Below are 17,997 nucleotides of genomic sequence, written 5' to 3'. Positions count from 1 at the left end.
GTATAATTATATTCACAAGCAAATACAAGAGCAATATATTATTCAACATTGATAAAACCTTTTGCATTTTAAGCATTTTACTGTTGCTATGTAAATGCATTTTTGTTTAACACAGGTGATTGAAAAACTAAAGTTCAGCTTCCCAATTATAAAATTTGAAGATTTAATTATTGTGTATTCTGGTTAGGAATTTCTGTTTGTTACATTGGTAAGAGTTAATAAATCTTAATTTAAAAAGCTATTGCCAGTTAATTACAAAGAAAAATGAAGAAACATGGAAATATAACCCACGGGTGTCAAACTTGATCACGTCACATGATGTATCATGATGTATTGGGACATTCCTTGCCTTTGGGGAGCCAGGGTGGCTGCGGCCTGCGTGTGACGCATCCAGCCCATGGGTTGCTAGTTCAACACCTCTGTTAACCCAACCCTTTAGCAACAGAGCACAACATAATATTTGTTAGGCTACTGATAATTCATGACACCTTGTTTATTTCTGAATAGGTAACTCAATTTCAGAAATCTGAGTTCTCAAATTCTGGCTTTCAAAAAATTGTTTTTTCTTTCAGATTCTTATATTGAACTAATCCTACCTAATGCATTTGAAAATTAAATGGGCAAATATAGAGAAAAAGAGAAGTACCCTACCCATATTAAAATAATTTAATAAATTCTTTTTACTGCATGGATTTTGTGGTGAAACTGCCTATTAGAATATCTCTTGAATTACATAAAAAGTAGGAAGTATTCTATTATTTATTGCTGCAACGCATTTCTATCTAATCTTGTTCTAGTTATTTCTCCTTCTGTGACAACAATACATGCAAAATAAGAAAATATCATAAGTCAAGAAAGAGGCACACTGATTACACAAACTCTGTCATGGCTCTCATTTACATCAATTTCCCTTTTTACATTACATTACATCACTCTATCAATATATATTTTCATTATTTGAAATGTGTGTATGTGTGTTTGTTTGTGTATGTGTGTATCTTTCCAACAACTTAAGTTCTATAACAGCGATGGCGAACCCTTTTTGGCTCACGTGCCATAAGTGGGGGGAGCGCAGGGGGGTTGTGTGCGGGCGTGCCACACACATAATGCAATGTGCGACCCCCCTCCAGTGCTCATTCACGCACTACAGGTGCTCCCCCCATTTTTACATGCTTTTTTCGCTCTCCTCAGGCTCCAGAGGCTTTATAGGAGCCTGGGGAGGGTGAAAATAACCTCCCTCACCCCCCCAGATGCCCTCCGGAGGCATCAGGGAAGCCTCCGGATGGTCCCTGAAGCCTTCAGAGCGCTCAAAGCGACCCTCCGAGCAAACCGGAAGTGACTTCCTGTTTGCTCAGAGGGTCGTTTTAAGTGTTCCAAAGGCTTCAGGGACCGTCCGGAGGCCTCCCACACGCCTTCGGAGCGCTCAAAATGACCCTCTGAGCAAACCGGAAGTGACTTCTGGTTTGCTTGGAAGGTCGTTTTAAGTGTTCCGGAGGCTTCAGGGACCATCCGGAGGCCTCCCAGACGCCTTCGGAGCGCTGAAAACGACCCTCCGAGCAAACCGGAAGTCACTTCCGATTTGCTCGGAGGGCCGTTTTCAGCGTTCCAAAGGCATCAAGGAAGCTCATGAAGCCTCCGGAGGGCCTCCGGGGGAGTGGGGGAAGCTCTTTTCGCCCTCCCCAGGCTCCTATAAAGCCTCTGGAGCCTGGGGAGGGCGAAAAACGGCTTTAAAAAGGGGTGAACTCAGCTGGCCAGCGCACACATGTGCGCTGGCCAGCTGACAGGGCAGCACCTCGCGTGCCACCTGTGGCACGTGTGCCATAGGTTCGCCATCACTGTTCTATAAGATTGTTAAGTACTGTATATTGCCATCTAGTTTACAGTTTTTTAAAGAGCAAAACAGTTCATAAAATATTTAATATAGCAACAAGGTTTTGATTACAGGTAGTCCTTGGCTTATGACCACAATTAAGCCCAAAATTTATGTTGCTAAGTGAAACATATAAGTGGGTTTTGCCCATTTTATGATTTTTTTGCCACTGTTGTTAAGTGAATCATTGCAATTGTTAAGAAAGTAACATGGTTGTTAAATGCATCTATCTTCCCCATTGACTTTGCTTGTCAGAAGGTTGCAAAAGTCCCAGGACGCTGAATCTTCATAAATACGAATCAGTTGCCAAGCGTCTGAATTTTGATGCTGCAATGGTCACAAGGGTGAAAAATGTTCATGTCACTTTTTTCAGTGACGTTCTAACTTTGAATGGTCACTAAATGAACTGTTGTAAGTCAAGGACTATCTATGTACTGCACCAGTGGATTTTGGATACTGCAACGTGATTTTCTCTTTCTTATATTTTTCCCATAGATCTGAATCTGTTCCATGAAACTCAGGCTCAGATTGAGTAATTCACAAAAGAAGAAAAGAAGAAATATTACCTCTTTTTATTTTATCAACAAATTAAAGCATTTTATTGCTAAAGTGAAACTTACCTGAACTACTTCACACTATCATAATTAGAATTAGATACAGAATTATGTGATACATAATGTAATTGCTAGGAAAAACTATAACATTTTAATTCTATTTACTAATTATTCATGAAGAAATGTAATCTTTACTAAATTATTCATATGTATCTAGTAATACATCTAGTATCTAGTAAGTATTTAATCATATTCTACTTAAAATACTCCCTGACAAAGGATCCTTAAAGGGACAGTTAACCAGCATCCCTAACTTGTAACTCTAGAACATGGGGTGTCAAACTCGCTGCATCACATTGCCATCACGTCACGTATTGTGACGTTTTTTCTCTTCACGGAGCTGGTGTGGGCGTGGCCTGTGGGTGATGCATCTGGCCCACAGGCTGCCAGTTTGATACCACTGCTCTAGAATCTCCTATTGCAATTTCTAATCAATTTTAGCTTAAGAGTAAAGGAAATAGATGTGATAAGCTTCTTAATGCTTAGTATACTTTCACAAAGAAAAAAACATCTCCCAATCCTTGCAAAATTATTAAATAGAGAAAGAAATCCCATTTGCTTCTCCTTTGATGATAACAATTACAGCCCCATCTTGCCCACCATAGACCTTAAATGTAAAAATAAAAGGCAATTAAAAAGCCTGTTCATGATTTGCCCATTTGTTTAAACATGATTTCATTTCATTTGAAACAATCGTTTGTAGTCTATCTTGTCCTGCAGTTTTTACATCTTGCCTTATCAAATTAAGAATGGGACTGGAGGGTTAATAACATTTCAAACTGCGAAGAGAAAAAGAGTAAAGAATTTCCACTTTATAATGTTTATTTAATATTATGGGCACTTAATGAATCCTCAAAGTGTATGTTTGTTTTATTGGATACATAACAGCCATCCAATTCATAAAGCAACTCTGATTAACTAACCTAATAAAAACATAATATATTAACAAATAACACAACACCATAATAATGAAAAAAGAAAATGAAAAAGATGGCAACTAAGGAGAATATAAGAGTATACATTATATTCACATATAAGCCCATCTGCAAATAAGCCACCCTCAATTTCTTAATCAAAATGCCAAGAAAAACGTGCCCCCTCTGAATAAGCCAGGGTGGATAAAAACTAATGATTTTTTAAAAAAAAATTAAAAAAAGATTTTAAAAAATTTAAATCAGATTTTTAAAATTAAAACAATTTATTTATTGTTTATTAAATTTATTTCAATAAAATGCTTTTGGAGTAAAAATCTATCTAAAGATAGTTTTCTGTTTAAGATACATTAATAATCCATTTTATTCAGCATGAAATGGATATTAGTTATGTAGCATGAGGCTGTATATTCTGCAATATTGGGATTGTTGGTGAGTCAACAGTGGATTAGAGGAGGAGCCGCTGCGGGACAGAGATAACAGTTGCTGTTTAAAAATTATGATTTAAATCGAGTTGATTTCAATCAAGCCTTTTTACTAATGATTTAAATCATGATTTAAATCAAATCCACCCTGGAATAAGCTTCACCGGCCCCAAAACTCCATATATCCACAGGCATATATGATAACAGCAAGTTCATACAATTCAGCTGCTTAACTATCTCCTGACCCCTATGGAGAGCCAGATCCAGGTCTTAAAGGCTTTGAGGAAGCCACAGACTACGCCTCAATCTAATTTCAGGTTGAATGCATGGAAGGCATTGCAACAGACAACTTCTTGGGTCCTTCCACGTGGTAATCTTTAATTGACAGGATCCATAAGATCCACTTTCTTCCAGATTTCATGGGGAGGATAGAGACAATTAGACAAAGAGAGTCCATGAAATATTCCAGCGTCATTTCAGGCTTTATAGATAACAAGCAGCACTTACAGTTGCATATATAAACCTATCAGAAGCCAAGGCAGTTCACAAAGCAAGGTTATAACATAGATTTACCTAGATATGCCTATAATTGCTCTTCCTACTATTTTCTGGGCCAACTAAAGCTTCCAGATGTTCTTTGAGGACAGTCTCATATAGAGTGCATTGCAGTAATCAACTCAGGAAGTGACCACAAAAGTACATCACAATTGCTTTCTTTTAAACAAATAACAGTTGCAATGCAACTGCTCTGGTAAAAATAAACAACTCACTTTATTGTAGAAATGTTACCTTGACATTATTTTAAAATGTTAACCTATCTGAATTTTAATTTTACCTTTCATCACAAAATTATTTAAAAAAAGGAGACATCCTATAAAATAACTGCAAAGTAAATGAAATTTAATCCTCACACAGGAAAATCTATGGAACATAAAAGCAGGAATAAAGTATCCAAAGTAAAATATCTACCAATACTTCTGACAGTTTCAGCCTTTTGTTCCATTACTGTTGGGTCTAACGCAGGGGTGGGTTGCTGCCAGTTCGCAGCCCCTCGTGTGCGCTGTTCAATGTAAATGGTTCTGCGTGCATGCGCAGAACAATTTACAGTGAACTGTGCACGCACGGTCACTAAAATCCAAAATGGTGGCAGCCCAGCGGTGGCAAGGGAACCAGTTTGGGGGCATGGCAGGCCTGGGTCACTGCCAGTTCTGTGACCCAGACCTGACTTCCACTACCGATTCGGCTGAACCAGGCCAAACCAGCAGCAACTCACCTCTGGTCTAATGTAGTGGGATGGAATTGGCATTTCACTATCATTTCTGGCTAGACGACCAAGTTCAATTATTTTTGAGAAAAAATAATTAGAATCTCTGACTCTATAGTTCACTATCTTAGCCACTATTTTACATCTCTTATTTTTCTTCAGGTTAGAGTAAAAGAAACAAAAATAGATTATACAGCGTGCCAAGCTACAAACCACCAGGTGATCAAATCTGTATCTCCAAAAACTTGACACCATGTCATTGTTATAGTTGTTACAATTAGACAGCTTCAAAAAGGCTTTACAACATAAACTTGAAAGAAATCAGCAGATATTACAGGGAGGATTTACTTGTATATTTTATTTTGCAAAATTTAAGAACCCATTTGACTACCTATGCATGTCAACTATAACATCAATTTCGTCCCACTAAAATATAGTAGGATTAAAATCCAGAAGAGATAACCAAATAATATAGCAAAATTCTGGGGGTTTTAAGTGACGAAGTTTTTCTCCTGGTAATGGTCCACCTATTTGAAAACTGGTACGCTGGGAGGAAGAACCTGTAGAACATGTAGATTCTCTACAAATATTCACACTAAGTACAAATCTCTCATGTCATTAGACTTAGTTCAATATGAAAGCACATCTTCAGAGGAAAGAAAGACCTTCCACATCAGAAAGTAAATAAATATTTGCACTGCAATAAATGTGGATTACTTGTTTCCTTCGCTGTTCCTCGTGGCCACGTTAATGTGTAATCTCCCATTCAATTAGCAGAAAAGCATACAGTCTTTTGCCCCAACAGATGGACTCTTTTCTGTCTCAATTACAAGGCTAGCTATTGAAGCTGTTTCTAACAGCTTTAATGTATGACAATTTACACATGTAATTGGTAAGGTGTATTGACTGCATTTTTTTGCATTCCCATCCAGTGTCATCTGCCAGTGGGAGGAAGAAACACCAATTGCTTCCATTAATAAGCTCTACCTGGGGCTACTCATGAGGAGTATTCAAAAGCTAAAACTAGTGCAGACTGCAACATCGGGGGACAGTTCTTGGGGCCTCTAGCTTAGCCCATATTACACTGCTGTTCTGCAAGATACTCTGACTGCCAGTTTGCTTCTGGGTGCAATTTAAAACTTTACATGGAATGGGTCCATGCTACCTAAGGAACCATTTCCTCAGGTAGCATGGAGGAAGAAGAGGTGTGCTTACAGCAGCCTAAATTGGCAAAAAGGTTTTAGGAATACATCAATCCCCCCCCCCCCATGATATCATCATCAACACTGACAACAAAGCAACGGCACTGAGAACAATAAACCAAGGTATGCAGTCATTCAGGTAATGTCCCACTTGTGACAAAGGGAATCTATGAGAGACACAGTGGAAGTTAGTTTACCCAGGAAAGGTTGACTATATCAAGTGACCAATTGCTTCGTCATAACGAGTGTGAAAAATGCAAAACCATGTAGTCATTAAACCATGGAAGAAGTTGGAAGAAAATAGTGGCTTTTACCTGCAGTGGTTAATGTGGAATTTCAGCCTCATTTTAGCAGACAGTAACCAAATATTTAAGAGGCTTAATTCAAGTGTGCAATAAAACTTCTTCACTAGCTGTACCATGCTGTCTACTTTGCATATGCTAAGCCACCTAAAAAGGGGATTTGACAGTTCCACGGGATTGTATCATGTCCTCTATGCTCTTCCATTTCTGCATGAAACTACTGGAAATGGTCACTCAGAACTTTTAAAGCAGGGCTTTAAAAACACTAGTAATTCAGTACTTATGAATCCTGCCTGAGCTTGAAAATAGGGAGAATGGGGTTCTTTGAGCTTGGTTGTTTCCTTGCAGACATCTCATTACTAGACTAGGAAACCTCTTCCGTGCTAGAAGGGAATAGAATTTGCTCTGTTTATATAGTAACGCACCCTGTCAATGTCATGTTGTTTTCTTCTTGGATATTATGGTCATAAATTATGATAGTCATAAAGCAGGGGTGTCCAAACTTGGGAACTTTTAAGACTTGTGGACTTCAACTCTCAGAATTCCCCAGCCAGCCATGCTGGCTGGGGAATTCTGGGAGTTGAAGTCCACAAGTCTTAAAGTTCCCAAGTTTGGACACCCCTGTCATAAAGGGAGTCATCACATGATTGACCTGATTTTAAAACGTTTTTGCAGCAATCATTAAGTGAATCACTTAAGAGATCCGTGTTTGTTAAGTGAAGCTATTGTTCATGGCCAGAACCATGGGGACACAGTGGTTAAAATATACTACTGCTGGCTGAATCTGCCTGCTGCCAGAAGTTCAATCCTGACCAATTCAAGGTTGACACAACCTTCCATGGTCAGTAAAATGAGAGTCCAGATGGTTGGGGGCGATATGCTGATTAGAGGGCAGGAAGTCGTCCATGGGGCCACGATGAGTCAGACACAACTTTGCAACTAACAACAACAATGCTGATTCTGTAAACTGCTCAGAGAATGCTGTAAAGCACTATGAAGAGGTATATATAAGTTTATTGCTATTATTATATGGTGCTTTTGCCAAAAAACAAAAGTAACACAGCAAAAACATAGTAAATCATAGTCATGTGACCGCAGGCTACTGCAAATGGCTGTAAATTTGGCCCAGTTGCCGAGTGCCTGAAATGCAGTCATGTGACTATAGCGGGCAGCCCTGCTGTCAGAACTGTCAGAATCAGATCATAAGTACCTTTTGGGAGGTCATTTGTAACTTTGAAAGGTTGCTAAGTGACTGGTTGTAAGTTGAGGACTACCTGTAGTACCTTGTTGAGGCTGTTTACTGCTTGATTGATTGTCTGTGGCAATTGTTAATTGATTAGGGTATTGTTTCCTATTTCTTTATCTGATGTTAACATTGCTGTTAATCCCCGGGTTATCTGGGTATTGATTACTTATGAAGAGATGTTCTGGTCTTTTTGTTTCCTTTTCAGCTTTTTTATTGTTTCTTTTGAATGGTATGTAGATGTAGTTTCAACAGATAAACTGTTGATGGCTGATTTGTCAGAGTGCCAGGCTTCCAGAAATTCTTTAGCATTTTTTGATTTAGCTTGGTCTTGATAGTCACAGTCTCCTAGTTGAAATCATGGTTTTCATTGTGTCTTCTGACTGCTAGTTTGTGTTCATGGATGCACTCTTCCAATCTTCTATCTGTCATAGTGGCTGTTATAATTCTTTAAATATTTACATGTTTTGTTCTTTGGCTTTTGAATCTACTTTTGTTTTACTTAAGATGGTTTTTAGTGGGATTTGGTTGGTTTGTGCTGATTATGCCATGTGGTTGTAATAGTCTGTTGATTGTTTCTGAGATGTTTGAGGGGTGTTAGCCTTTTCATAACTTGTGTTGGTAGTGCTATAATGGGCTAGGTGGCACTTTTTGATAAAGTTGCGTGGGAAAAAGTTCCATATTGATGGAAGATATTGTATAGGCAGTCTGTTTCCTTTTTCTGGGCTTCTGGATTGTTGCAGTGGATTTGTGCTTGTTTGAATAATGTTCTTACACAGCTGCTCTTGGGAGAAATGTGATTGTTAATTTGGTAGTGGAGAGCTTGATTAGTGTGGGTGTTTTTCAATAAACTTGTATTTCTAATTTGCCACCATTTCCTCTAATCGATGAGAATATTCAGGAAGAGTAGTGAGTTGTTCTCTTCTTCTCTTCTGAATTTTATTTTTTGAACTTGTTAAACAGTATCTTCCTGGATAACTGCTTTCTTTAGTTGTTCCTTTTTTACTGAAACAAAAGTATTATTATACTGCAGCAACCCATGTTTAGTTTACTGCAACCATGAAAAGCATCTGAGCGTTTCAACTGGTAAAAAATGCAGCAATCTTTCAGAGCACAACACTGAGATTATATAACCTCAATAGTGAAAGTCCAGTGATTGCTAATTGTTTAGGACTTAATTTAGAGTGTTGCTTTTAATATTTATGTATCTAAAAATCTGTTTCATTATGAAATTGGGTTATTAATTGGGAATGTTACTCCACTGGCATATTTCAGCCAATTGGCATCAACAGTGGACCCAGTCAGCAATCCTTCAAGGAGCTGGATTTTGGGCTGCTGCTACTGAACACCAGGTCAAGTTTATAATGAAGCTGGCTTCATCCGTGATCTGATCCTCTGGCAGGAAGCTTTTCTGTCATGGTACCTGCCATCTGGAAACTTATTCCTCCACATATTAGAGCTGATCCAACCCTGCTAACTTTTTGTAAGGCCCTGAAGACAAGATTTTGCCACAAAGCTCTCCAGCCTAAGGGTTTGGGTAAGTCTATTTTCATGCTGTGTTAGTTGTTTTTTCCTGCATGTTATTTATAATTTTGTTACATTTTATTGTTTCTATTGTGTTCTTCAATTATGGCAGCTATCGAAAGTTGTATGTGTGAGATGGACAGTCATATAAATTCAATAAATAAATAAAATCAAGTGAAATATAATCAGACACGAGAGAGAAAAAGTTACAATTGCCCCAAAGTTTTGGTTTTAGAAAAGGCCTTAAGAATCGGACTTTTGCTTCTGGCCTCTTAAAATGCTTTTAACATCTTCATTGTTCTTTATTACTGTTAGTGATATTATATTTTTGGATTAATGTTTTTTATGACTATAATTTTTATGACTATTGCTATTTGCTATTGTTTTATGGTTTATGATACTCTATATTCAATTTTGCTAGTTACACAGACAAAAGGTATAAACGTATTAGAAACAATGAAATAATATTCTCACAAAAATTCAATCCCTTCTTTTTTTCTATAAGCAAATAAAAATACCATTACCAAAGTCAGGGGTAAGAGAATTAATGCTACTTACAACATCTGTAATACTAAAATATACGTGAATAAAATATCTGGGAAAACGCGAACCCTTATCTGCCCCAGAGTATTATAAAATGCTACATTCAAAAAATATCTTCATCTGTTAATTACTCCCAGATCTACAAAAAACTTGTAATATATTTATGATAAAATGTGCGTTGACCTGTACATTTTATTCACGCTGTTATCTTTCATTAAAAGCTGTAGGCATCCCTACAATTACAGCCCCTTAGGTACTCTATCTATGGAGCATAACGCTCCAAGTTAAATCCATAATAATTCATGAATTTCTAATAAAAAAATGACTATAAAAGTAAATCATTGAAGTGCACCGCAATTAATCCTGGCTGAGTCATACATCTCATACAGCATTTCTAAAACTTAACCAGCACATGATAATTAGGATGGGAGTGGACAATGGCTTTTTAAAAAAGATTTTTCTTTCAATTAGAAAGAAAAATGGCAAATTAAGATAACTAGCAACAGAACATTGTTCCTGTAAGCATATTGGGGACCACTGATAAGAAAGACCACCAACAAAATAACCCTTTGACATTGAATTACACATTTTCAACTGTGGTTGGCCAATAGAATAAAATAATCAAAATAGCAAGATACGGCCTTTATGAATCAGCATTAATCAAAAATTACAAAATAGTCATTGAAATATGCAGATTTTTTAAGTCTAGAAAATAGGCAATGATTTAAAAATTGATTCCAGAAAACTACTGGCATGGTCATAATTTCAAAATGACCATCAAAATGGAAAATTATTTGTAATTATTTTGGGAATTTATGTGTATCAGAGAGTGCAGTATTTGTTTATTTTATTGGATTTATATCTGAGCTTTTTCATACTGAACTTAATATTTTATATTGTAATAAAAAAGGTTTTTTCATTGCGTAAAAAAATACCATAGGACTTTTTTATATGAAATCTTCATGTGGAAATTAATAACAAAATGAGAAATACTATTTATGGTAACTTAAACAATTTACATTTCAATTAATTTAAGTTATTATAAATTAAATTACAACAAAATTAATTTTAATGGTTTTAATAGCTGATTTTTTTAAAATATGTTTTGAACTTAATTATTAAGAAGCAGTTTTATTGGATTTACATCTGAGCTTTTTCATACTGAACTTTCAGCTATGGTTGAGACATTTGGTCTTTAATTTGATGTTAATTATTCTTTAAAATACCCCACAATGTCACAATGAAATTAGCTTTAAAAACAAACAACAAACCATCAGCTCCGAATTTTTTAAAACCGATATAGGAACCTGCAGTTATGCAGATATTCCTGAATGATAACCATGCAAACCCAGTAGGAAAAGATTGTGAAAGTTCTCAACAACTCTGGAGAGCCACAGATTTGTTTATTTTCAATTATTTATGATTAGTCTCTTTAGTTCACTAAAATTATAATTATTGTTTAATAACTGTGTCTCCACTGTCTGTTCATCTAATATGTAAAATTAGCAATGCTCATCTAATTTGCAAAATACATTATGTAAAACACACCCTCTATAACAGTGGTTCTCAACCTTCCCAATGCAGTTGGGAAGGTTCCCTTTAATACAGTTCCTCGTGTTGTGGTGACCCCCAACCATCAAATTGGTGTCTCGGTTCCTAAGACCATCGAAAATATGAAAGGGTTGTTCGACCCCCAAAGGGGTCCCGACCCACAGGTTGAGAACCGCTGCTCTATAAGCTCTGGTTTACCAAGAAACAACCTTTATATTTAGCTTTATTCTGTTAGGCTGAAATCTTAGTAAAAGAACTAAGCAATGTGAGTTTTACTCTTTAATAAATATACAGAAACTTTTCTTTCATTTGCAGACTTACCTAACCATAAAATAAAATGAAGACGTATGAATAAGAAAAAGAAGTGTAATACTGCATGTTTTTGTTTGTTTCTTTAAAAATGTTATATGGCCTCCAAATTGAACAACATGACCCTGGATGGCACAAGACACAAGACAATCAAAATAAAACCATTAACAGTAATAGTAATAATCAATAATATGCATCTGGATCAGACTCCTACCTTCTTCCTGCACATCATGATCCTAATTTTTTGGGACATAACCCATATTTTAAAGCCTGGGTCAGAACCAACTGAACTACTTCTAGCTATTGCCTATTACTACTAATAACTCTTTGAAATAGAACAGAACCAAATAAAATCTTTATTGCAGTCAATGTCCAGGCCATAGACTATTTAATATGTGTTGTACTAAATTCAGTTGAAAATTTAAAGATCATGGAGAGATCCATACTATCTATTCTCTATTCCGTATAGCAAATTCCAAATTAAAAGTATACCCAAGAGATGACTGTTAACATCTGTCTGGTAAAAGGCAGAGGATTAGAAATCCATTACCCATCATATTAGTTCAATCATCTGACTGAGTACATTTATCCTTATACTACTGCACAATCTGCTGTCGTCTAACGTAGTACCATTAAATTAAGTCTTGCTATTCTTGCAGTAGAAAAAATAAGGGTCTCTTTTCTATGGCAGTCATTTGACGAGCGCTGTCATGTATCTTTTTTGCCCTTCAAATCGTCTTATGGCTAAATGTATCCAATTCTTTCAAACGTTTATAGACCTTGTTACTCATCTTTTGAATCTATTCTAACTTATTTTGAATCACAGGGCCCAGAATGTCTCAGAACAGCTTTATTATGTAATATGAGCTATAAACTTTTAATAAAACCCATAATTTAATTTTTTCTCATATATGGAGAATACTTAAATCAGTATCACAAGGAACAGATAAAAAGAAAATGATCTGTAGCAATGTGTGAAAATACTATTTCTCTTCACTGTTCAGCTTTACAATAACTATACATTACAATGAGTCCTGCATCCTCTGAAACTGCATTTCAAAGATGAATCAAACTTACTTTACTTACTTTGCAGCACTGTACAGTCAGTACAGTCACATTCAGAGCTAGGTATTTCCTGCTGGATCATACTAAAGCTGTACTTAGCATGAGGACAAGAATAGTTCTCATTTTAGAGAACTAAGAATATACAAGAATGCAGGCCTAATGCAAACTAAGCCCTACAATGCCCTTAATGCTACCTCTGTCTCATTCTGGAGCACCAGTAGCGAGGAGATGGGCATATATACACACATCATATGGGCTTAGACAGATATCCATAAAGCAGCTTTTGGATATCATGACCAGAGATTATAGGACATAATTCAAACCAGCTAGAGAGCATCTTATTGGAAGAAGCTGCGCTAAAGCTGGTCCTCTGATATTCTTCATTGTTCTCTTTCCCCCCTCCAAATACTAACCACGTATCTATAGCTATATTAATGTAGATATAGACAGTGATACCGATTTATATTCAGAGAGACACAACAATGTATTCTAAGAGCTACAGTTCCCATAGGATGGCTATGCAAGCTACACACTTTCCCAGGTAGCTTTGAAAATATGTAGAGAAAATATTTTTCCCCTGAAAATCTTAACAAATGTACCAAAGAGCATATGCATCCCTATGAAAGCCCAGAACTTTCAGATCCTGCTTCCCTTTCTTTGCATGATAGCATCTTCTCACTCTATGCAATTTAACAATTAAAATGTAGAGTTGTATATTAGATATAAAGTCCTACGTAGAATATAATATCTGCTTATCTGCACTCCAGAAGAAAATCTAGAAACTCATTCATAATGTTTACGGGTAATCCTCGACTTACAACAATTCAAAGTTTATTTATTTATTTAACATTATTTATAAAATGTATTGGCCACCCACCGTGCCTCGGGGTTACCCTGAACCACTTACAATCATAAAAAATAAAAACTGCAAAGATGAAATGATAAAAATACTACACAGAGCCAAAGACAGCAGCCCAATAAAAATATGAATCGGGAGGAGAAATGGTATCTGATGTGATACTCCCCCATTGAAGCCCCCAAGCCAACTGGTAGAGCCAGTTCTTTAGGCTCTTATAGAAGGTCGGGAGGGTTGGGCCAACTTTACTTCAGGGGGCAAGATGTTACAATGGCATTGAAAAAAATGATTTATGACTGAGTGTCCCACCTTACCACTGTTGCAGCATCCCCATGGTCACATGATCAAAATTAGTACATTTGGAAACTATCCACTATTTGCAACCTTCACAGCCAGTTTTGGACAAGCTAAATCAGTGGAGGAAGCCAGATTTGCTTAACAACCATCTGATTCACTTAACAACTGCAATGATTATCTTAACAACTGTAGAAAAAAGGTCGTAAAATGGAGGGAAACTCACTTAACAACTGCCTTGCTTAGCAATGGAAATTCTGGACTCGATTGTGGTCATAAATCAAAGAGTACCTATATACTTTCCAACCCAATAGATAATGTGAAAGAATAAAGGGGCTGGAACTTTACCTATTAGCATGACAATTGTTTTATAACAAAACAGAATGGGATCACATTTAGAATGGGGGAAGAAGCACCAAAAGAATGATTAGGTTTGAAAATGGGCAGAATCCTGATGGTTGCAGAGGAAAATAATATCCTTGCATGCTAATGTATTCATGGAGCAGTATTTTGTAACTCTGGCAACTTTAATATATGTGGACTTCAATTCTCAGAATGCTGGCTGGGGAATTCTGGGAACTGAAGTCCACACGTCTTAAAATTGCCAAGGTTGAAGAATCTGCTCTAGAGGAGGAAAAGTTGGTAACAGCTCGGAATGTTGCCCAAGCCTTTATTCTAAGCCTCTCCTCCTCCCTCTCAGGTGCATGACGTTATAGAGCTGTTATTAAAAAGATTTAAAAGGATTTAAGAAACCACGTTCTGTGTGCTTTCCATGGCTTTTTAAAAACCCAATTCTATAGATTTTTTATGCATGACTAATCTGATGCCCTGAGTCATCCCGCCTTTGACTCCAGTATTAGATGATATTCACTCCAATAATAAGCCTGTTTGTGTGCATCTATTTGAACCAATTCAGGGTTTTTCCTGTTTGCAAATGAATATTTATGAATGGTTATATAACATCCCATGTACAAAAAGGTCCAGATCAAACACAGACATGCTTCTACTTCAAACAGCTTGTTATTATGTTTTATTTTTTGTTAGTACTCAGTAATAATTTATTGACCCTGTATATTTATTTGGAAGAAAATGTCTATTACTCAAAATCATTATAATTTTAAAAACCATTTTCCCAGGATGGTTGAGAAGCTTTGAGACTACAGTGAAGCAGCTTTCAGCTATGAAACCACAAAAGAAATACTGCAGACCATGACATTAATCATCTATCATACTTTCAGAATAAAACAATGACATTTAATGCTGTGAATACCGTTTATTGCCCAATGCAACATTAGGCCATTAGCAATCTATACTTAGTATTAAGAACATATATTTTACCCAATTAACAAGTACTATTTAATTTATTCAATTATTATGCTGTCCAACTCCAGTAGAAAAGTATGGATGCTTTTCAAAGAGGCCACTGTATAATGGAGATTCACCTAGCAACTTTCCCCCCAAATGTAGCCACAAAATTCTTTATGGATTCATATCTAAATATATGCAGGGCAATATTTCCTTGTAAGGTTAGATGGAGAGATAAGGAGCTTCTAGATTCTAGAGCATGACACATCAAGTGTCATCTCTAACTTTCCTTCCAGAGCAATCAGTTGTAGCACTTCAGCATGCATGTCCTTGGAAGGGGCATGTATCTTTTTTCCTTTAGTTGATTTCATCTGGGATTTTTAGTAAAAATTAGGTATGCACCAAGTAATCCACTCTTGCTTCCTGAATCCCCTGCACAAGATTCTCCAGAACGAAGGGAAAGGGATTGTTTTCAGTTCTACCTCTAGTTCTCTCTCACTGCTGCTGACAGATTCTTTTCCAAATATCTTAATCAAGGGGAGCAAGCGAGCAAGACGCGGAGACTTCAGAATTAGCAATCTGTTCTTTCTTTTTCCATGCCTACCCAAAGGAACTGAAATGCAGCTGCTGTGTTGCTGCTGCTGGTGGTGCTGGCTTTTTTGTTTTTTTTAAACAACGCAGTTACAAAGGACCGACACGCGGAGCATCCTGCCTTATTAGAAAGCAATTCAGGATCCTTCTTGAGCGTGTTAAGCTTAATTCGTTTCAGCGCGAGAGTTGCGCGACAACAGCTTACCTCCGCGACTTTTCCGCTTCAATACAGGCGCAGTTTCTTGGGCAAAGGGACCGAGGGGAGGGGAATAAATAAATAAATAAAAAACCCAACGCAGTCGGAGGATCAAAGAGGATGGCAAGGCTTACTCCCTTCTTCCTTCGCCCCTTCCTTTCTCCTCCCCCCCAGAGAGGAGGAGGCAGCTACAAAAACGATCGCCTTGGAAAGAGCAACTGCAGGTAAGGAGAACAAGCTCTAAGCACTAAAAAAAAAAAAAAAACCACCGGCACCAGCTTTGGAAAACACTAAGCCGAGACACCCGCGCCCCGCTTTGCCCTTCGGTCTCCGACTGAAAACCGCGCCCGCGACCTACACGGGCACCAACGCAACTCCCCTCCCGCCTCCGCCAAGGAAAGCCTTCCACCGATTTCGGGGATGGGGAGGGGAGGTGGATCCGCCTGCCGCCTCGGCCCTCCCGCCAGCCCAGACTCCAGCCAGACTTGCGCTCCCAGCGAAACTGCAACAGGAAGAAACTTGAAAGGGGATCCAGAAGCGACGTCGGGGCAAAGAGGGAACGATCTTCGCCCTAAAAGAGACGGTGCCGGCTGCAGAAGCAACAGCTGGCCGCCCCTTCGTGCAAAGTCGCACCTGGGCGTCCTCCGAGGGAAAAGGGCCAAAGCAAACTCCCGGCTCTCTCGCTCTCGCTCTCTCGCTCTCTTTTCTTTTTCTGTGATTTGACTTTTTTTTTTTTACCTGGCGGTTCCTCCTTTCCAGCCGAGACGTCACGGTCAGCCGTGCCTCCCCAGACAGTCCGTTGCACTCAGCGTCCGTAGCCGGAGCTATTTATAGTCCGCAGCTTCCTTCCAGCGCACTCCGGCCAAGCACGGGGCAGGAGAAGTGGCCAGTGGAAGCGGGGCTGGCGGGAAATGGGAGGACTCCGCCAAAGCGACGGGCTCCGAGCCTTCTCCCCGAGCGCCGGAGCCGCCGCACGCGCCGCGAGGATAAGTTACCTCCTGGCCCGCAGCTGCTGCAGCTGCCGCTCGCTCGAGCCAGGGGCGCAAAGCAAGGCGCGCGCTCTTCCCTTCGGCGCCGCCTCCACCCTCCCAAGTCTCCTCCCTTTCCCCCACCCCTCCTTCCGACAATGTCACCGCAACCCGCCGGAGTCTCCCGAGCTCGGATGGAGCGAAGGGGCTTGAAAGGCGCAGGCGCTTTAGGAGACGGGAAAGCGGGTGCGCCACGCTGCGCTCGGCTGTTTACCACCACCACCCTCCTCCTCGCTTTCTCTCTCTCTCGTAGGCTCTGCAAAGCAGCTCTCTGAGGTGGCCGTTGGTGCAAGAGCCGGAGTCGGGGGAGAGGAACAGGAAGAAGCGGAGGCTTGTCATTTGCCTCCCGGTGCCGAGAGGGAGCTCCGCTCCTGCTTTCTTTGGACCAGCAAAGACGGGAAGGAGAAAATGCTTTTCACCGCCTCTTGAGTTCCTATTTTCGTGGCGGTGTCCTAGGCGAGGGGTCTCCAACCTTGGCAACTTTAAGACTTGTGGACTGCAAGTCCCAGAATTCCTCAGCCAGTAAAGCTGGCTGAGGAATTCTAGGAGTTGCAGTCCACAAGTCTTAAAGTTGCCAAGGTTGAAGACCCCTGCTGGAGGCGTGCTTTTCTGAAATAGTAATGACTAACCGTGATGATCTGCTAAAGTTGCCTGGCAGGCAGCTATATGTCCGCACCTTGTCAATATTTTTCTGAACAACCTTTATGAAACCCGAGATAAACGAAGTAAAGGTTGTTTTCAGGTGGATTTCTTTTATGATAATTGCATTGGGCATTCATGTGTTGGCGTCTGTTATGAATCTTCAGCCTGTGTTTGAGCTCTGTTTCCGCTTATTATCCAACAAGGGCGATGATGAATTAGAAAGACTTGATAAGTGCCCTGG

The 17,997-nt window shown here is 38.8% G+C and overlaps 1 protein-coding gene across 6 annotated transcripts in view; it reads right to left on the bottom strand.

The window, feature by feature from the left end:
* The window catches only part of INPP4B (inositol polyphosphate-4-phosphatase type II B), a 207,543-nt gene extending 190,388 nt beyond the window's left edge, over nucleotides 1–17,155 (bottom strand). For all 6 annotated transcript variants that reach the window (XM_081959903.1, XM_081959904.1, XM_081959899.1 and 3 more), the window contains exon 1: nucleotides 16,825–17,155. The gene's annotated coding sequence lies outside the window, so the exon portion shown is untranslated. The remainder of the gene's footprint in view (nucleotides 1–16,824) is intronic.
* Nucleotides 17,156–17,997: the final 842 nt, after the last annotated feature.

Source organism: Natrix helvetica, assembly GCF_964273705.1.
Source record: "Natrix helvetica genome assembly, chromosome: 7".
NCBI lineage: Eukaryota > Metazoa > Chordata > Lepidosauria > Squamata > Natricidae > Natrix > Natrix helvetica.
This window is presented reverse-complemented; position numbering and strand designations above follow the sequence as displayed.